This window comes from Lacerta agilis, chromosome 1, assembly GCF_009819535.1.
Source record: "Lacerta agilis isolate rLacAgi1 chromosome 1, rLacAgi1.pri, whole genome shotgun sequence".
In the NCBI taxonomy this organism is placed as follows: domain Eukaryota; kingdom Metazoa; phylum Chordata; class Lepidosauria; order Squamata; family Lacertidae; genus Lacerta; species Lacerta agilis.
In genome coordinates, this window is record NC_046312.1 from 121,336,703 (window position 1) to 121,358,334 (window position 21,632).

At 46.0% G+C, this 21,632-nt stretch overlaps 1 protein-coding gene across 4 annotated transcripts in view; it reads right to left on the minus strand.

Moving 5' to 3' along the window:
• GLS (glutaminase) overlaps positions 1 to 21,632 on the minus strand; it is a 75,581-nt gene that overhangs the window by 8,060 nt on the left and 45,889 nt on the right. The window lies entirely within an intron of this gene.

Consider the following 21,632-nt stretch of genomic DNA (forward strand, 5'->3'; position numbering starts at 1 on the left):
AGCACACTTTTCAAGCTCTTGCTATTTCACAAGTTGGACTTAGGCGCAGGTTATGCCCCTTCCAGTGACATCACATATACAGGAAAGGAAGTCTACACACACATGGCTTTCAGGCAGTTTGGAACCCTGATCCCTCAGCATTCCAGAACCCTGATCCCTCAACATTCCAGAACCCTGATCCCTCAGCGTTGCAGAACCTTGATCCCTCAGCATTCCAGAACCCTGATCCCTCAGCATTCTAGAACCCTGATCCCTCAGCTTTCCAGAACCCTGATTCCTCAGCGTTCCAGAACCTTGATCCCTCAGCGTTTAAGAACACATGGAAACCTGTATGCAAGGTGGCTCCCTCCTGCCTGATATTTGTACATGAAGATGCCAGGGGATAGGAGCTACCCCCACCCTCCCGTTTTCATCTCCTGCTTTCTCCTTAACCGTGAGCAGAATGCCCGAATGGTGCCTGGTAAACGCTTCCCAAGTGGAAGCAAGCAGGATTGAGCAGGAAATTGTCCCAGACTTTGCCACCTCGTGCAACCTCTGCCCAGGCCTGCCTGCTCACCTTTCAGCCTGCCTGCTTGCCTCTATTTGTTGAATTGCCAGTGTGTTATCTTGGCAAAAAGAGATTATCGCCAGCAACTATCCCCAATAAGCAGAACTCAAAGCCATGAACGCGAGCCAAGGATACGGCAGCAATGATACACTACCCTGGCCTATTTGCAAGACTGACTCAAAATGTGGCTGCTTCCGTCCTTGCGTGGGTAAGGAATAGAGAGTCCTTGACACTGTTCTGCTTAGATACAGAAACGGAGGAATTGGCAGAGTAACATGAGAACCACGAGAACGATGATTTCGCAAAAGGTCAAATGTCCCCATCCACCTAATCAATTATCAAATTGAATCAAATAACTGTTAGCCAAATAATCCACACACCCACTCCAAGCTTTGGTGATAGTAAGGAAGCAGCTTGGTGGGAGAGCACATGCCCTGCTTGCAGAAGGGCCTGTGTTAAGTCATCAGCATCCCTAGGTAGGGTTGGGGCAGTCGAATCTGAAAACCTGCATGCCTGTCAGTATAGAAAATATTGAACTTGGTGGACCGATGATCAGCGTCTGCAATAAGGAAGCTTCCGACATTTAAGAGTGAGTTTATACTGAGTTAAGCCAGGCTGACTTACTAAATCCATTCAACAGTTCACTGGCATGAGGCATTTTTCTTGCTGCCATCTAAAATAGTCAGCGCTCATGTTTAAGATTTTTTTTTTTAAGAGCTGAGACCAGGAAAGCCAAATGGAAGGATGCGCAAAACAAGAAGCAGAAACCAATGATATCACATAAACCAGGGTTGCAACTAGTTACCATCTTCTTGGTTTTAACTTGATAGGTTCTTCAAATTTTTCAGCCTGCATACCCTTATGTGTAACTCCTGGCTTCGGGCTCATAGTTTTCAAAAGGCAACACGGGGGCAAGTGTGATCTTCCCTCAAACATTTCCCCACTCGAAGGGGACCTTCATAGCAGTTTATTATTTTCTTGATACGGTGCTGGTTTTGACACCAGCGCAAAATAAAAACGTTAAATTTGTTTTCATTCTATTTAACCCAGAAGCACATCCATTGCATTACTAATGTAAGACTACATCTGTGTGCTTCAACACACACAACACACACACAAATAACAATATTCCACCAGCAATATTCTATTAGTCGTGAACGTAAAGGTTTAAGAACTGCTGTCCTAAAATGGGCAGAGAATTTGTGATTAAGGACTGATTCGTCCAACAAGCTGTTTCAGACTTCCCAAATGAACTGCTCCTAATGTGGCAGTCTAGTTTTCGCTTAAAATGCACATTTTCCTTCTCAGTTGAGAAGAGGGGCAATTCCCTCCTCACCTAGCCTCTAGATTGCTGTGCATGCAAAAACAAATTCCTCAAATGAATCAATTTTGCTCAAAACTTGATTAAATTCCCTGAGATTTTTTCTGCCCGAGGTTACTGTGGTTTGATCTACAGATGTTAGGAATGGTCTGCTTTCCAGGCAAACTCCTTCCTTGCTATCTGAAAATCACGCCGCTCCTTTGGATTCCTGATTATTAAATATAGATATTAGAGACTTTTAAACTTTCCACACAATTACTCTGCAGGATAAAGGAAAGCAGAACGTAAATGTTACATTTGTTGAGAAATTATTCCTTACATCACCACGGCAAAAGCAGGAGAGCAGCATTAATCAAAGATACCACTAAGGCAAAGGATCTCTTGCCAAAATCAAGGTATTAACATTTACAAAGGTGTTAAAAAATGCCAATCATCTTGGTAAGATTATACAAAACCAGGTCTTTCCCCCCCAGCCAGAACTGAGTTCAGGCACCTTTGAGGTGGGTGCCATTGCCATTCAAAGAAAACGAGGGAGGTGTTCATGGTGGCACCTATTTTTCTAGGGGGGGGAAAGATCACTGTGCTTAAGCTATTTTTGTTGGGTTGTGGGTGGACACAACAGACGACACAGCGATTTCCAAAACAGCTCTTATTTATTTGCAGGCTGGAACAGAACTGAGCTGGAGGCCTCAGCCACCAGCTTATATAGAGCTCAGTTACAATGTAACAGTAACAACATTCTGCAGCTAACCAATCCCTGAGTGTCAGTTTCTAATCCTTCATTTGCATAAGCTGACCTGAGTGAAAACCGCAGCAGAATAAACTATATACACACACCCCTGGTGGCCAAGGTGAGAACTTCAATACATAACACCCCTCCCCACCGAGATAAGGCATTAGGTTACAAGCATAGTGGTTCCATTATATACAGCAATATTCATTAAAACACATAGCATAACAGTTCAATTTACGATGCAGCATTATGTGTGCAAATTGTGTGTAACATAGTCTTTTAGATATGCTGGGCGTTTGGGAACCCTACCTGACCGCCGTGGGCCAGTATCAGAGCCCGGTTGGCTGCCCGAGTCCCGTTGCGACTGCTGTGCTACCCCTGGTGTCGTTGGGCCTGAGGTCTCCGGCTCCGCTGCTGTTGGAAGGCCTGTCACGATCGGACTTGGTGGACACTCAGGCAAGGCGGTGGTCGGCGTCTCAAGGGAGTCAGGCAAAACCCCTGCAGTGGCTCGGTTTGGCCCCATGTCCGCAGTTTGTGAAGGGGGTGTAGATGGAGCCTCGCCTTCCAATGGTGTCGGTTCTAGCGCTGAGGCTGCCGTTGAGGGTACTGCGGTATCGTCCAAAGTTCCCACCCGGCGCCTCAGTTGGTCTATATGCCGGCGCCACAAACGCCCGTCCTCAAGTGCCACCTGATATGAGCGGGGCCCAGTGACTCCCACTATCGTGGCCGGCACCCAAGGAATGTCCCCCACGTAGTTTCTGGCAAAAACCTTATCCCCGGGAATAAAAGACCTTGGTGCGTTAGCACCGCCCGGGGCTCGGCTACCCCGAAGTCTGGATGCAACCGGTCGAGCGGAGATCTGAGGCGACGGCCCATAAGCAGTTCAGCTGGACTCCGCCCTGTGGCTGCATGCGGGGTAATGTGTTGCACGAGCAAGTATTCCGTAACTCGCTCATGCCAGTCCTTCTGGTCCAGGCGTGCCAGTGCCTCTTTCGCTGAGCGCACCATTCGTTCTGCCTGTCCGTTGCTGGCCGGGTGGAATGGAGCTGTTAGGGCGTGGCGGATGCCTAGCCCCAAGAGGTACCTTTCAAAAGCGCCTGATGTGAACTGTGGCCCGTTGTCGGAGACGAGGACATCAGGACATCCATGCGTTGCGAATAGGCCCCGCAGCACCCGGACTATGGCTTCGGTAGTGGTGGAGGGCATCAGAGCCACCTCCAGCCATTTCGAATAAGCGTCCACCACTACCATAAAGGTCCGGCCGTGAAAGGGGCCAGCAAGGTCAATGTGCACCCTCGACCAGGGTGCCTTTGGCGTCTCCCAGGTGTTGCCCTTAGCTGCCGGTGGTGCAGGTCTCGATTCTTGACACGCTTGACAGGAGGCAACCCAGGAGGTGATGGCCTCGTCCATGTTAGGCCACCAGACGTAACACCGAGCCAACGCCTTCATTTTAACGATCCCTGGGTGGCCGATGTGCAGAGCCTCAAGGACGCGTTGGCGGAGTCTTTGGGGAACCACGACTCGGTCTCCCCACAGTAGGCAGCCGCGATGAGCCGAGAGTTCATGCTGTCTGGTCGCAAATGGCTGGAACTCAGATGTGAATGGCCCTTCTGGCCACCCCCTCCACACCCAGTTGAGCACACGTCTGATGGTGCGGTCCTGGGAAGATGCGGAGGCCACATCGGTAGCCGACACTGGTGCAGCTGGGAGGTCCTCGAGCAGGAGTACCGATGAAGCAGGAGCTGGATCTTCCACCAACGCCGGAAGGGGGCAACGACTGAGGGCATCAGCATGGCCCAGCGACTTTCCCGGGCGATGAATGAGCCGATAGCTGTATGCTGCCAGAAAAACAGTCCATCGCAGCATGCGTGGCGAGAGGATCGGCGGAGTTGGTCTGTCCCCTGCAAGGAGGCCCAGGAGCGGCTTGTGGTCAGTGATGAGGTCAAAGGTTCTCCCGTAGAGATATTCGTGGAACCTCTTCACTCCAGCCACAAGCGCCAGTGCCTCCTTGTCGAGCTGGCTGTAATTCCGTTCCGCCGGAGACAGCGTTCGAGAGAAATAAGCAAGTGGTGCTTCCCTCCCATCCGGGAACCGGTGACTGAGGACTGCACCGATGCCAAAGGGCGAGGCGTCACAGGCGAGGACCAGTGGTCTGGCTTCACTGTACTGTACCAGCACGCTGTCTGAGGAGAGGAGGGACTTGACCGCGTTGAAGGCCGCTGTCTCCCGATGACCCCAGGACCATGGCACCTTCGTGCTGAGCAGGCGGTGGAGAGGCTCAGCTAGCGTTGCCTTGTGGGGCAGGAACATATTGTAGAAGTTCAGCAGCCCCAGGAACGCCTGCAACTCAGTCTTGTTCTTTGGAATCGGGGCCTCCTGGATGGCCCGAATTTTGGATGCCGTTGGGTGAAGGCCAGAGACGTTGATGAGGTAGCCCAGGAACTCCACCTGCGGAACGGCAATCAGACACTTTTCCTTCTTCACCTTGAGCCCGGCCTCCTGGAACCTGGTTAGCACAGCGCGGAGGCGCTCGAACAGTTGCTGGTTTGAGTCTGCGGATACCAGTACATCATCGAAATATGGTACCACGCCTGGCAGTCCCTGCAGGAGGCGCTCCATGAGGCTTTGGAAGATGCCAGGAGCCACGCTCACCCCGAACTGTAGTCTGCGGCATCGGAACGCTCCTCGGTGGGTGACGATCGTCTGAGCTTCAGCGGTGGCGTCGTCAACAGGCAGTTGTTGATAGGCTTGGGCAAGGTCCAGCTTAGCAAAGACCTTGCCTTCGCCCAAAGAATGCAGCAGGTGTTGGACGACGGGAACTGGATACGCGTGCTGCTGAAGCGCCTTGTTGATCGTGCACTTGTAGTCTGCGCATATCCTCACCGACCCATCCGGCTTGACAGGTGTTACGATAGGCGTTTCCCACTTGGCATGGTCGACCGGCTCCAAAACCCCTTGCGCGATTAATTTGTCCAGTTGTTCGTCCACCTTAGCCTTGAGGGCGAACGGAACCCGGCGTGGCTTTAGCTTGATTGGAGCTACTTGTGGATCAAGGCTAAAGGAGATGGGTGTGCCTGTGTATTGGCCCAAGGTGCCATCGAAAACCTCGGCAAATTCTTTAGTTAACTTTTCCACTTCCGCGTTGGAGATGCAGTTGATGCCTGTGACTTCCAGGCCGAGGGCGCCAAACCATTCGAGCCCTAGGAGGCTGGGCCGCGGATCTTCCACTACCACGAGTCGGAGTGGGCCCGAGAAATTTTTGAACTTGACCTGGAACTGGCCGACGCCCGTCACGGGAATGTCGTTCCCCTGGTAGTCCCTCAGGTGTACACGATTCCGGTCAAGCTGCCTCTTCGAAAGCTTGGGCACAAGTCTTTTGATAGTGCTCCAGGACACAACGGACAGGGCAGACCCAGTGTCGATCTCCATGTCACACGGAGCTCCTTCGATGAGCACCGTGATGTGTAATTTGCGTCGCGTAGGCGAGTCGGTTTGTCCAATCGTGGTTCCTGATGAGCAGCAACAGTTGGTGAGAGCGAAACAGTTACTGTTCGCGGACCGGGTTGACGACTTGGACTCGCGAGATGGTGAAGAGGCTGTGTTTGATGGCGTAGATCGGCAGACCTTGGCGATGTGACCCTTTCTGGAGCACTGCCGGCAGATGGCGTCTCTGAATCGGCATTTGACGCGGGGATGGTTGCCTCCACAGCCGGCGCATTCTGATTGGCCCTTGGACTTCTGTTTGAACTTCCCGCGTTCCCGCTTCGTCTGGTGCACGTCATCGTCTTCGCTGGTTGATGCCTCGTCGCTGCTAGCCTCTTCATGGTGTACAGCGATTGGCTTTTTTGTAGGACGTGGGCTGCTGGCCTTGCGGATCTCCTGGGCGGAGAGTTCAGCCGCTTCTGAGGCCGCAGCCTCCTCGATGGCCTTCTGCAGCGTGAGGTCTGGCTTGGCAAGGAGGCGCCGTTGCAGACGGTTGTCCCAGACCCCGCAGACGATCCGATCCATCATGGCATCGTCTAAGTCTCGGAACTCGCAGGTTAATGCGGCCTTTCGGAGAGCGGCGACGTAGTCGTTGATCGACTCCCCCTCTGCCTGGTTCCGGTGGTAAAAAGGCGTGGCGGGCCGCAATTTTGGACGGCTTGGGCGCGTAGTGGCCGCGTAGCTTTTCTTGTAGCGCGTCCCACGGTGCTCTGTGAACTGCGAGTGGAGCGATTAAGACTCTGGCCGTCTCAAACACTTCGGGCCCGCAGAGGCTGAGAAAAAGGCCTCGCTTCCGCTCCTCTGATACCTCTGTTAGCTCGTTTGCTTGAAGGTAGCATTCGAACCGAGCGAGATATGAGTCCCATGATTCAGAGGCCGGGGCAAACGGCGGTAGAGGCACTAGTGTAGCCATGACTCCGATGCCGACGTGGTGGGCGATGGATGGAACACAGTGCTCTAGCCAGAACGGGCAGCTCTGAGTTGGTTCTGTTCAGTGATTTCGCTCAGCGTTTCAGCTCAGTGATTCAGCTCAGTGATTCAGCTCAGTGATTTGCCCTTGCGCTGACTGGCTGTGTGCTGCATGTGTTCTGATGTCCATGATCCCACCTTCGTCGCCAGTGTTGGGTTGTGGGTGGACACAACAGACGACACAGCGATTTCCAAAACAGCTCTTATTTATTTGCAGGCTGGAACAGAACTGAGCTGGAGGCCTCAGCCACCAGCTTATATAGAGCTCAGTTACAATGTAACAGTAACAACATTCTGCAGCTAACCAATCCCTGAGTGTCAGTTTCTAATCCTTCATTTGCATAAGCTGACCTGAGTGAAAACCGCAGCAGAATAAACTATATACACACACCCCTGGTGGCCAAGGTGAGAACTTCAATACATAACAATTTTATTCATCCCAACAACTGCAAAATTGCTCAATTTCATCTCACTTTCTGAAACCGCACATACGGTGCACACACCGCAACACACCCTCCCTGGCTCGTTGACGCAAGCAGAACACAAGCGAGAGCATGGCATTAATGAAACGATCCTGGTGTCAGCACTGCTCAATGGCTTTCCTGACCAAATCGGTTGGGCCTGTTTCCAACAGGGCTTCAGGATCCGCAGAGCGCTGTAACAGAATTAAATTCTGTGTGTTGCTGCTCGAAGGAAAGGTATTAGCAGCAGCCAAGTGGCGGCGCCTTTCGTGTTTACCCTTGGCCCGTCTCCAAAGACGTTCAAGATAGTAATCTTTGATTTCAGCTGTGTCACAATCAAACCAGCATACTGACCAGTTCACAGGCAGCCTCAGGATTTTACATTGCACCCAAGTGAGCTGTACTAAGGGGCCAAGCACCCAAGAGCAAAATGAGGCAACAGCTGTTGTCCTTGCAGGGCCCCGGCACCTATTGTTAACAGGATGTGCCCCCGTTAATCCGGCTCAAAGCGGGATTAGCGCTGATGTGCAAAAAATAGATTCTGTACTGTCTGAGGTGAGTGTGTTTCTGGTGAACCAGAATCAGTAGCTTACTGTGAGAGCTCCGCATTTGTGCCCACAGCTTCTCTCTCTCCTCCTATCAAATAAAAAGAAAAAAAGGCAACAACAAAACAGCTGTGAGATATCTATGCAATGCCTGTGTGTGAAAGAATCTGGAAAAAATAGCCTCATTTGGCATCATGCTAGGTACAGGTTACAAATTGTATCTGGAAACTCAAACAAAGGGCAACCCTTAATTTCGCTGAAGCATATTAATCGGTGCCACCACACAACCCTTGCCCTGTTCAAAACCAAACCAAGCGCCTGGAAAGTGAAAGCTGATCAAATCCCATCCCCAGACTTCAAAGCTAAAACAAAACTGCAGTGCTGAACATGGCAGAGAAAACCTCAACGCTACGTTATGAGATGCCCTCCGACAGCATCGAGTCTCGCAGTAGACCTGAAGGAGCGTCTCCACCCCTTTCGTTCAGCCCAGACACTGAGGTCCAGCTCTGAGGGCTTTCTGGTTGTTCCTTCACTACGAGAAGTGAAGCTACAAGGAACCAGGCAGAGGGCCTTATCGGTAGTGGCACCCACCCTGTAGAATGCCCTCCCATCAAGTGTCAAGGAAATAAACAACTATCTGACATTTAGAAGACATCTGAAGGCAGCCCTGTAGCAGGAAGTTTTTAACACTTGGCGTTTTATTATGTTTCTATATTCTTCTGGAAATAGTGGCTGGGAAAACCTAGCCAGACGGGCGGGGTATAAATAATAAAAATAATTATTACAGGGAACCAGGCAGAGGGCCTTCTCGGTAGTGGCGCCCGCCCTGTGGAACGCCCTCCCATCAGATGTCAAGGAAATAAACAACTATCTGGCTTTTAGAAGACATCTGAAGGCAGCCCCCGTATCAGGAAAATTTTAATGTGTAATGTTTTGTCGTGTTTTTAATATTCTGTAGGGAGACACCCAGAGTGGCTGGGGAGGCCCAGCTAGATGGGCGGGGTATAAGTATAAGTATAATAATAATAATAATAATAATAATAATAATAATAATAAATGTTGTTGTGTGTGCAACTGAAAAACTTCCACCAAAAACCCTGCATGCAGAAATCTAGTATACGCAAGAAGCCTCAGGGTCATCTGAAACTAATGTGGGGACAAGCAAAGAGGACGCCGGTGTGGCTCCCCTTTATTACATATACAGCCCAACTGGACAACAAGAAAAAACACAACAACTCCGATATGGCTAATTTGACCCAACAGCATCCACCTCCCTCCCTCACACACAAACAAAACTCACTGCAAACAAATTTAGACAACAAGTCCCCATTCTCTCTGTCAACGAAAGCATGAATGGAAGCAGAACCTACTATCCCTGTGACACTGACACACAAACTGCACACATAATACTATGTAAAAGTGTATTCCCCCCCCCACACACTCCTCTTCTCCCCCAAACTCATACCGACTATAACATTAGGGTCTCACATCGAATGTAACTGACTTGTAGGAAGGACTCTGTGAACCGAAAGCAGACACGCCGTACACAATTTTGTTACCCAAGGAAACCTTAATAAAAAAAATTTATATTTAAAAAAAATGTTGATATGGCAGAAGATAATGCAATGGTACAGAATGAATAAAGAAAGACTACAATATATTCTGCTTTTGACTTTGCTGGCAACAGCACTGATTTTCGTACTGTACGATTTTACCAAAAATAATTGCGCTCTCTCTCTCTTTCTCTCTCTTCGTAAAGCACTCAGTCTGGCTAGCACCCAGAAAAGAAGGTCTAAAATCCACTACCCTACCAAAACCATGAAACTACCCAGTTTTTGGATGCCACATTAATTTTAATCATGTCACTGCAAGCAAGCAAAGAGGGATATAATCAATACCTTAGGAATTGGACAACTCTGGATTGATTCTCAGGAGAGAGAGAGTGCTCCTGGTTTGCCCCCTAGGTGGTGCACAGTCACAATATTGTAGTGTCTGTAGGTTGTTCGATATTTCCCCCTCGGCCCTCTGCCTCCCTACAAACGGCACTGGCATTAACTTCACAATGCTGTTAGGGTAGCTTTTATTTTTTGAGGCCGGCGGCAGCATTAACTCGCAAAGCTGCTTCCAGGGATTTCATTTTGGAACCACAGATGCAGAATTAACTCGAAATGATGCCTACCTAAGCGTTTATATTTGCACAGATACCTCCTCCCCCCCCCTGCACCCCCCACAAAGTCCCAACTTGCTCTCGGCCGTTTCAAAAGTCAAGCTGAAAACACAGTGTAAATAAAGGAACCCAGAAAAGAATAACGGCAGAAGACAACGGATCGAGCAAGAAGCTCTCCCAGCCTTCACTCAAATCGTCTTAATATAGAAATTCATTATCTATAGAAGTATGGGATTTCCGAGAATCATTAGACAAAAGAGCAATTTGGATTTCCGAGATCTTTGAAGAAGAAGAAGAAGAAGAAGAAGAAGAGTTTGGATTTGATATCCCGCTTTTCAACTACCCGAAGGAGTCTCAAAGCGGCTAACATTCTCCTTTCCCTTCCTCCCCCACAACAAACACTCTGTGAGGTGAGTGGGGCTGAGAGACTTCAGAGAAGTGTGACTAGCCCAAGGTCACCCAGCAGCTGCATGTGGAGGAGTGGAGACACGAACCCGGTTCACCAGATTACGAGACTACCGCTCTTAACCACTACACCACACTGGCTCTCCGTGAAACTGAGTACTGAAAACCGTACTAGGTGTTCAGTAAAGTAAGACTGCAAGGGGAGCCAACGACCCACCTAGGGGAGGATCCTGATCTCAGCGGCGAACCACTGTGACACCCACAAACCAGACCTGGGTGCAACAACGCTCACAACTCCCCATTTGTGTTTCCCAGGAACCTGCATTCAGTGTCAAAGTCACGTAGTCTGGCCATGGAGATAAAAGCAGCCATTCAAACGTGCCACTGGAATCCTGGTAATTGTTTCTGGGTGTCTTCGTGGAGACGTGCAAAGCATTCTCTTTAAGAATGTGTCCCCCAACAGACTAACAGGGAACACACAGAAAAAGCCAAGACTATCACCAGAGCAAACAGCAAATATGCTCACATATTAGAGGACCGTTTCCCAAACTTGGGTTTGCTGCTGTTTTTGGACTACAGTTCCCATCATCCCTGACCAGTGGGTCCTGCTAGCTAGGGATGATGGGAGTTATAGTCCAAAAACAGCTGAAGTCCCATGTTCAGGAAACCCTGTAAGCTACCCATTCAAGGACCCCCCCTGAACAGTCTCCTCCCAGAGCAACATCCCATAAGCCCACCGTTACAAGTTAGTTTCACTCTCCCCATGCACGAGCCCAAAGCACTCCGAATTTATGGGATGTGCGTATGGATTTCACCCACTGTCACCGCATGTAAATTTGGATATGCACTGATTTTCGCTTCTGGGCTTCTCATTGATTTATGATCCTGTGGGCAATGGTGTTTTAGTATACCAACAGACCCAGCAAGTAGGCTGATGGGAAACCCTAAAATGGTTTGGCTTATTTTTCTCCCTTAAGCCACCCCTTGGAGGACAGCTATGAGGTCCCTTGAAAGCAAACTTCTGGGGTTCCACTGGGACTGGCATCAACTTGGACTGGTCATTGTTGTGCGGATGCATGATTATTGTCTTCCAACGCAACTACTCTATTCCGAACTTAAAAATGGAAAGCGTAATGCCGGTGGACAACAAAAGAGGTTTAAAGACTCTTTCAAGGCAAATCTTTAAAAAATGTAGTATAAACACAGACAACTGGGAAACACTGGCCAGTGAACGCTACAACTGGAGAACAGCCTTTACCAAAGGTGTCATGGGCTTTGAAGACGCTCGAACTCAGGATGAAAGGGAGAAACGTGCTAAGAGAGAAGAAGAAGAAGAGTTTGGATTTGATATCCCACTTTTTACTACCCGGAGTCTCAAAGCGGCTCACATTCTCCTTTCCCTTCCTCCCCCACAACAAACACTCTGTGAGGCGAGTGGGGCTGAGAGACTTCAAGGAAGTGTGACTAGCCCAAGGTCACCCAGCAGCTGCATGTGGAGGAGCGGAGACGCGAACCCAGTTCTCCAGATTACGAGTCTACCGCTCTTAACCACTACACCACACTGGCTCTCTAAGAGGAAGGCACACTTGGCAAATCCACATCGTGATCAACTCCCTCCCGGAAACTGTGGAAGGACGTGTGGATCCAGAATTGGCCTCCACAGTCACTTACGGACTCACTATTAAAACCGTGTTCACGGAAGACAATCTTACTTGGCTATGAGTGATTGCCAAAGAAGATGATCACTTTTTAATATCTGTCTGAAGCCACAATGAGAAATCCAATGTAGCTTTGGACTACCATCACCGATAAACTCAGGGCTCGCTGAAACTTGGAATGTGCTGAAACTCAAGACGGGCGCCATTGCCATCATATGGGAACAAGGGAAGCATTCGTGGTGAGTTCCGGAAACTTCTTTTCTCTAGAAAAATAGCCCTAGCTACACTGCCATCCACCTTGGTAACTAAGCTGTAAAAAATGACTGCAACTGTCCTGAACAAATGTTTGGAAGCTGTAAATCAAGGTGATGAGGGTCAGAGGGGCGTTGACAGCCTGAATTCTGAAAAGATGGGGATAAGGGAAGACTGGGGGAGAGAAAACGTTTTCCTGAAAATAATGAATTGGCAATTAATGGGTTGGACCAGATCTCACACAGCCGGGAGAGCTTCTTGAGCTCAGCTTTGATAGCTGAAGCAGGTGGCACTACTGACAACACACACCTTTGGATATCAGATGTATACAAAATACTGGCTGCGTTCCCTCCTGACCCGCAAAGATCTTGCGAAAGATCATCCGTGCCCTTGTAACCCGTAGATCGACTGCGGCAATGCACTCTGGCTGCCCTTTCAGATTACCACAGTCCACCTACTCAGGGGAATAGCTTTGCAGTTAGCTTCAGGAGCCAATTCAAAGCACTCAGATTCTGACATTTAAAACCACGCAAAGACTGAGGACCACATGCCTCAGAGTGCCACTCCCTTTAAAGAACACGCCTGCAAACAGGGAGACGTTCGAACAGTTTGGGGATGAAGGAGGGAATCAAAATATTTAAGGGGTTGGAAGTCTCAAGTATTTTAGGCTTTCTCGTCCGGGGGGAAAAATAGAGGGCAACTCATTGGGGACATTAGAGTGGTTTGTAAAACTGTGCACCGAGGTTTGTGTTACCCTGGGGAAAATGACAGAGAAGCATATGATGAGCAGGATAGATGATAAAGAGGGTTGGAATTTGGGGTTTCCCAAACTTGGGTTTGCTGCGGTTTTTGGACTACAGTTCCCATCATCCCTGACTACTGGTCCTACCAGCCAGGGATGATGGGAGTTGTAGTCCCCAAAAAAGAAAAAGAAAAGAAAAGCTGGTGACTCGAGTTTGGGAAACCCTGGGTTAGATAAAGAGAAGTGAGATTATATGTGTGTGTGTGTGTGTGTGTGTGTGTGTGTGTGTAGAGGTGTGTGTGTACACACACACACACACACACACACACACACACAAACTCTACAAACTGTTTCCTACTATGCCTACTGAAAATGCAGACTTAACATTAATCTCCATAAAAATGTTTCTCATGTATATTTTAATCACAAAATATGTATTTGCATGCTATGGGTCGCAGTCAACGTAGCGCTAAAGGCTACAAGTGTGCAGAACGACTTCTGCTTGGTTGGCGGGATATTCTCTCCTCTCCTCCCCCTGCTCCCCAAACCTGCTCTGGGTTTCCCCCCCAACCCCCCTGATTTAGGGGGCCTGCAGGGCACATCTGAGTAGAGGAGAGGGGTGCAAGTCTTGTTGTGCTTAGCAGACCCCGCTTTTGTGTGTGCCTAAACTTAGTTGAATACCACTCATATTATCTCAGCGTAGGCATTTCTAGACATGTTTTATCCTAAATTATAGGGAGTGGCATTATTATTTTTTAAGCGCCCATTTTGGAACACGTTTTGAGTTGAAAACTTTGTTGTAAAATTTAGAGAAGGGCAGAATCTGATGGATAACTACATTCCAGTTTTTACATCAAGATGTGGACTTCCATAAAAATATGGAAATAGCAAAAATATTTCTATTAAGCCCAGTATTAAGTGCAGAATCAAACATAGCACATAGAAGAGAACTAGGTTTTTAAAATTATTTCATATACTTCCACAGAACACGCCACAGGAAATTGAAGGGGTTTAAGTCTGACGGTGTTCGGTTGTTCTTGTAAGACCAGAAGAGCCCTGTTAAGAGGATATCAAATGCCCTTTTTAAAATGTGCTGGGGAGGGAAGATTATTGGGTTGTTCTTGCTTTTGTTTTTATTATGTGCCATGTAGAATTGTGATTTTATGTTGTGGACTGCCCTGAGACCTGCAGATGTAGGGCGGTGTACAAATTTAAATAATAATAATAATAATTTGGGTCCCGCCCACCTCCCCAAAAGAGGTGCCAAAACTCACCATGAGCTGATACACTAAGTGTCACACTTTTAACCTCCCCCTCCAAAAAATAGGCACCAATACTCTCCATGAAGCTGTTCCAGTAAGTGCCACACTTCTGAAGAAGAAGAAGAAGAAGAGTTTGGATTTGATATCCTGCTTTTCACTACCCAAAGGAGTCTCAAAGCGGCTAACATTCTCCTTTCCCTTCCTCCCCCACAACAAACACTCTGTGAGGTGAGTGGGGCTGAGAGACTTCAGAGAAGTGTGACTAGCCCAAGGTCACCCAGCAGCTGCATGTGGAGGAGTGGAGACACAAACCCGGTTCCCCAGATTATGAGTCTACCACTCTTAACCACTACACCACACACAAAAGAGGTGCTGGTACTGTGTACCTTTTGAGTACCCCCTGAAAAAAAGCACGGATAATAATAATGATAGATCAGGCAAAAGGCCCATCTAAGTCCAGTATTTCGTTCACACAGTGGCCAAGCCTAAAAACAGAAACTGGGCAAACAACCCTCTTCCTACTTGTTATTGCAAGTGATTTTCAAAGCCGCCATCAAGCGAAAATTAGTCTCAACATGCCTCAGCCCAATGAAAGTACTCACATGCGAAGCATCATAGCTCCCACTTGCATTTGCTAATTATTTTAATAATTGGTGGCTGGGAGCTTCAATGCAAACTCGGCGATTTGCATCCCGTTTACACAGTGGGGACAAACCTATTTTGAATTACCGTACAGAACGAAATAGCTGGCTCCACAGGAAGGCAGCTGGAACGCTCAAAGCGAAAGAGCTTCTACAGGAATAATCCCTTTGTTTTTAACCAATACGTTTGCCATTGGAGTAACTGGTGCACTGATGCTACGAAAGGAGTGGGCATGCCCGCTTATATTTCAAAATTTATTGGAAATGCTAATAATGATGACCTGCGCTTTCTAAGTCACAGTTGAAAAGGATCTGCACATGTCCACACTTGCCCTGCGTTGTTATTATACATAGTTAATATATTTAACTACAGTGGTACCTCGGGTTAAGAACTTAATTCATTCTGTAGGTTCGTTCTTGGGACCCAGGTGGCGCTGTGGGTTAAACCACAGAGTCTAGGGCTTGCTGATCAGAAGGTCGGCGGTTCGAATCCCTGCCACGGGGTGAGCTCCCGTTGCTCGGTCCCTGCTCCTGCCCACCTAGCAGTTCAAAAGCACATCAAAGTGCAAGTAGATAAATAGGGACCGCTCCAGCGGGAAGGTAAACGGTGTTTCCGTGCGCTGCTCTGGTTTGCCAGAAGCAGCTTTGTCATGCTGGCCACATGACCCGGAAGCTGTCTGCAGACAAACGCTGGCTCCCTCGGCCTATAGAGCGAGATGAGCGCCGCAACCCCAGAGTCGGACACGACTGGACCTGATGGTCAGGGGTCCCTTTACCTTTACCTAGGTTCGTTCTTAACCTGAAACTGTTCTTAACCTGAAGCACCACTTTAGCTAATGGGGCCTCCCGCTGCCGCTGCGCCGCCAGAGCGCAATTTCTGTTCTTATCCTGAAGCAAAGTTCTTAACCTGAAGCGTTATTTCTGGGTTAGTGGAGTAACCTGAAGTGTATGCGACCTGAAGCGTATGTAGCCTGAGGTACCACTGTACTAGCAGTTTTGAGATACGCTCCTGCCACTAAAAGATTAAGAGCAGAGCATCTCAATCAAAGCACCTGATTTGGTGACTTTGAAAATAGGACTTTCAAATCAACAATTCAAGCCAGGGTTTTTAAAACTGACCTTCAATGGTTCTACTTGCCTTTACTGGACTGAGCATACCCCTCTTCCACACATACGAGCAGGTATGTTGGCTATACAGTGGTACCTTGGTTCTCAAACGCATTGGTACTCAAAAACCTTGGTTCCCAAACACCGAAAACCCGGAAGTAAGTGTTACGGTTTTGGAACGTTTTTCGGAAGCCGAACGTTTGATGTGGCTGTCAGCTATTGTTTCCAGGGCGCCTGCACCAATCAGAAGCTGCGCCTCGGTTTTCAAACATTTCGTAAGTCAAACGGACTTCCGGAACAGATTAAGTCTGGCGTTTTTGTTTTTGCTATTTATTTTGCGTTTTTGTTTTTGAGGCTTTTTCGGTTAATTTGTTTTTGTGACTGTGTGGAACCCAGTTCAGCTACTGATTGATTGCTTGACTGTGGGAATGGATAGAAGCCCCCCACCCAAACAATGACTATCATCAGTGCAGGTAAGAAAAAAATAATAACTTTAATTTTTATCATCTACAATTCTGTCTTATTTATTTTATAGAACAGTACATTGATAGTTGCTTTCATTTTATGGATCAATGGTCTCATGAGATAGTAAAATTCATGTTAAATTGCTGTTTTAGGCATTGTTTTTAGAAGTCTGGAACAGATTAATCCGTTTTGCATGACTTTCTATGGGAAAGAGCAGCTTGGTTTTGGAACGCTTTGATTTTGGAACAGACTTCGGGAACGGATGATGTTTGAGAACCAAGGCACCCCTGTAAGATTTCTATCATCTGAGACAAATGAAAATTTAATATGGGAAACAGTGGGAACACATGGGGAAAACCACAGGATGCAATGAGCCTTTAAAAGGGAGGAGACCCACAAAATCTACAAGTGTCCTATCAACCCTTAATACATTTCTAAACAACCTAAGTTGGGTTTGGGATTTTGCTCTTAAGGAAATCGCACATTCCTCAGCCGGTAAATCTGCATAGTGGTCAAGGGGAAACCGACTAGAAGTCATAAGCATAGCAGGCAAGCAGGCAGGCTTCTTACCTCAAACGCCTTCTACTTAAATTGCATTCAGGATTTCAAATCGCCCTCTTTTAAAATGAAAGTTATTGATCTCATACCTATGAAGTGCGTTAAGAATCGGTTCTACAGCAGAGGACTACAAAACTGACACAACAGATGACAAGAGGCACTGGAAGAGGTAAGTGGAAAGGAAGTAGAAACCCAAAATATTTGGTTCAGTAGATCTAAACGGAGCAACACATGCAGAGAGTTGATACGATTAGACTACAGGCAGAGAAAGATCAGGAAAGTCTGTAGCCTAAATACAGGAGAAGATAACCCAATTCCCGTCAGTGGCATAAAGGAGAAAAAAGATGTTTCTTGTGAAGTTAACAATGTTAAGGATAAAAGCAGACACTGCTAGCAAATAAACAGGAAGTATCACTGACATTTGGGTTTAGAGGTCAGAGCCTTTAGCAACATCCATTCAGAAGAAGAAAAGACCTCAAGATTTAAGTGTACGTTTGAGAGAAAGGAAAATGCATGAATTAAGTTTGGATGTAAATACACAAGCCGTGGTTTGGGCATCAGGGCTGAACATTGGGCTCACAAATTGACTTCTCACCATAGGAACACTGAATTCATTCCCACAATGAATGGTTTAAGTTTGCCATCGTCTCCAGGACAGGCAAACTATAGTTTATGCAAACCATGCATTGCCTCCAAACCAAAACTAGAATTTCATTTCAAATTCTGCCTTCCACCTCTGGTTTGGGGTAGACAATGGTTTCCCCAAATTGTACCTTACTCGGTTTGAATGTATTGGCAAACCATGGTTTCCCCAAATGCGGATTAGAAGGTGGGAACCTGAAGGTTGTAAGCGACTCAGCACTAGCGTAACCCATTAAATCAATGGACTTAAGTTTAAATGGGTCTACTCAAGAGGATGATTTCGTGTGATACAGTCCGTGAGAACAGAGAAGAAAGCCTAAGGCCCAGCCCTGAGAGTCAAGCCATGGTTTGGCAACCGCATCCAAACTGGGCCAAAAAAGTTGACCGTAGTGCAAGCAACAGAGAACGTCCAAGAATTAATGCAAATTTAGAAGGATTCACCATTACATGCACTACCTAAAAAAAACTGAAGGGAATAAAATTTGTATTTTGTGTGTTCTCCTTTGTTCTTCTCTTTCTTCTCACTGCATTGGAAAGAAAGAATAAATGTCTAATTAATATTGAAATCCAAGCACGATGGCGTTTAAAATGCTTTTCATCAAGGATCAAAGGATTAAATCCAGGGAGAAGTAAAAAAAAAAAAAAAGCTCTCATTTATTAAAAGAGGAGAAAGCATGTTCTTCTCTTGCAGGTAACAAACACATCTTAAAAAGCAATTAAGAACTGTGGGGAATGAAACATGGAAAAGTTTGTGTCACATCTACACAGTTATCTTTTTTTAAAGCAGAAGGTTATAAGAAAGATGGTAATGGGAGATATATCATCTAGAAATTTTATTATTATAGAAAAATGACACCTGGGTGTGTAAATGGGCCCAACATCACTCCAAAAGATTTCTTTAAAATGTGGAAAACTTGGGCAGATTTTCCTGAAAGCAATCAGAAAAATAAATAAAGAGGGCCTCTTTGGTTACTAAAGTTTAGTAGGAGAGTTACCAGCTCCTTTTACATAAGATTAGGAAAATTTCAAATGCTTAATATTTGGCAGTATTTTAATCCAGCAAACGGCTAGATATTATTATTTTCTTACTGCCACATTAAGGAATATACTATTTTGCAACATCAAGTATACATATATTTAACATCAGGTATATTTATCTATACCACTCAAGCCCCTATTAATGAGAAACTAAGTACACAAGAAAGATGCATGCAGTTAAATAAGTTTTTTTTATAAAAAAAATCAATGTTAAGACTATTATTTCAGAATTTTTTTTAACAATGAACTACACCGACAGGTTGGAAGTTCAATAGGGTGGGCATGTTAAGCATGTGACAATATTATGGGGGGATATGTTTTAGATCTCAAAAATCCAAGATCTCAAAGAGTTACAGGAGAAAGCATTCTCTGAAGTTCACTATTACAAACTGGAACAAACATGTCTTCCAAACGAGGTAATTAATAAATCATGCCATTCCTACATTCTCTGGTTTTGGATTTAATGTGTGATTCTGTTAAGATTCTGCACATGCAGTCAACATGGAACATGGAAGGCGTATAACGTGCAAAATTCATTCACTGTTAAAACACAAGGAAACTCTTACTGGGTTGCTGTGATCACTGAAGCAGCCTTTTGTCTGGTGCCTATGTTTGGGTCTATTTACTCAATTTTACTTGCAAACATTTTACACAATTGCTGCCTCCTATTCACATCTCAGATCTTCTTCTGATCCCAGGTGTATCTGGACAGTGTTTCCAGAGTGGCAGCTGAACTTTCAAAAGGATCTTTGTCTAGTGTCGGGAACTGCCATTCCTGGGGACTATGCAACAAATGCCCTTGCGTGTGATGCTTTTAGCACACCTATGCAAACATTATGAGCCAGGGGATGTTCCCCCCCCCAAAAAAAAAAATTACACTTGTTGAAAAGCTCAGAATTTCCTAGTCAAATCTAACACAAGCAAAGGGAAGTTCGCCATCACCAAAGGCAATGATTAAATATTTTTTAAAGTGTAATCAGATGGGATTTTTCGAACTTTTCCGAAGCAAAAAGGATAAACCATGCAGATCAGCAACTTTCCGACGAGTTAAAAAAGCAACACCAAAAACCAACCACAACACACCACTAAGAAACAGTATTTGAAAACCTGTTCAAAAGCAAGGTGAGAGCCCAGTAGAAAAAGGCAACTTTTGTTTCGTTTTTTGCTTTTGTATAATATTTTAAGAAACCAGATTTCAGCATTTGGGGATCAGTTGAAAACCCCTAGATGTTCTCAATGCACGATAATAACTTTTGAAGCCACCAGTTATAAAAGATGAAATCAATTTAGCTACTTTGAAATTTAAAGTGGTACATCTCTGAGATTGGCTGGACTTTCATCCAAACTGTATATAGCCTGCTTGACTGTTTTATTCAATCCTTTAACCAATAGTATAATTAAAGTTACGAGGACAGGCATCTTACCTGTTTGCATGGGAAGGAACACAGATTTATAACTGGAGAAAACCGTACCATGCCAGACTTGCGTTGTTCGAGATCTGTGCATCAGATTTTCAAAGTTATGGACATCTTGACAGCTGAATTAAAACTCTTAAATATATTCATGGATGTCAAACAGACTTTACTAAGGGACAACATATAACAGGAGTGATTGTAATGGAACCTGTAGTATTGCTACAGAATTGTGTGAAAAGGTCTAACTGAACCATGAAATATCAAATTTATTTTGCTGCAAGAATCTGTGAAATAAAATGAATGATTGGATGCTTGTCTTTAAAAAGTGGCAAAAAGCAGAAATGTTTTAACTTAATGTTGATGGAAATAATGTCCAAATCTTTGTTTTAATTCACCATTCAAGTATAATGATTCTGCATACCATGTTTGTTTCTTTACACTAGTGTGGGTTTTGTAATCTGGGTTTTGTTGACAAATATGAAATGAAAGCCTTCCAAACTACTCAGTTTTTAACCAGTTGCCCAGTCCACATAGGTATCTGCGCTAAGAGATCGAGAACAACTGTTTGTGCAATATTAGTCTGCAGCTGGATGTTTCAGGGATGAAAAAAGTAATAAACCTTGTATCCGCAAACTTCAGAGAATCAGTTGAAACGTGAGTACTGCATATCGACTCAAAAATAATGCTCACTAACCTCAATTGTCAGGTACAAGGATTAAATCTGCCTTGAAATAATACACTCAAGGGATAAGAATGAATTTAGTGTGAAGATGATCAGGTGAAGTACTATACTGAGTGTTAGCTCAGTCGGGAGAGCGTGAGACTCTTAATCTCAGGGTCGTGGGTTTGAGCCCCTCGTTGGGCAAGAGACTCCTGCATTGCAGGGGGTTGGACTGGATGACCCTTGGGTTCCCTTCCAACTCTATGATTCTCTTTCTTCTTTTCTGCAAGGCGCAAAGTTGGCTTCGCAGTTCTAACAGCCACAACAAACTTTTAAAATACCAAGCAAATGTGGCAATATATTTTTTAAAGGATATTGCTCAAAAGCAGGGCAAGAATATTGGGAAGCAACCTTCATTTCTCAGGTGCAGATATAGAGAACAGAATATAAAAATAGATGTTGCATGACAAGCAAAGGATTACCTAGTTTAGTATGCCATAAATCTATGTTCGAGTTAAGCTGGAGTACTAGGATTTGAGATGATTTAATGCTGTTTGGAC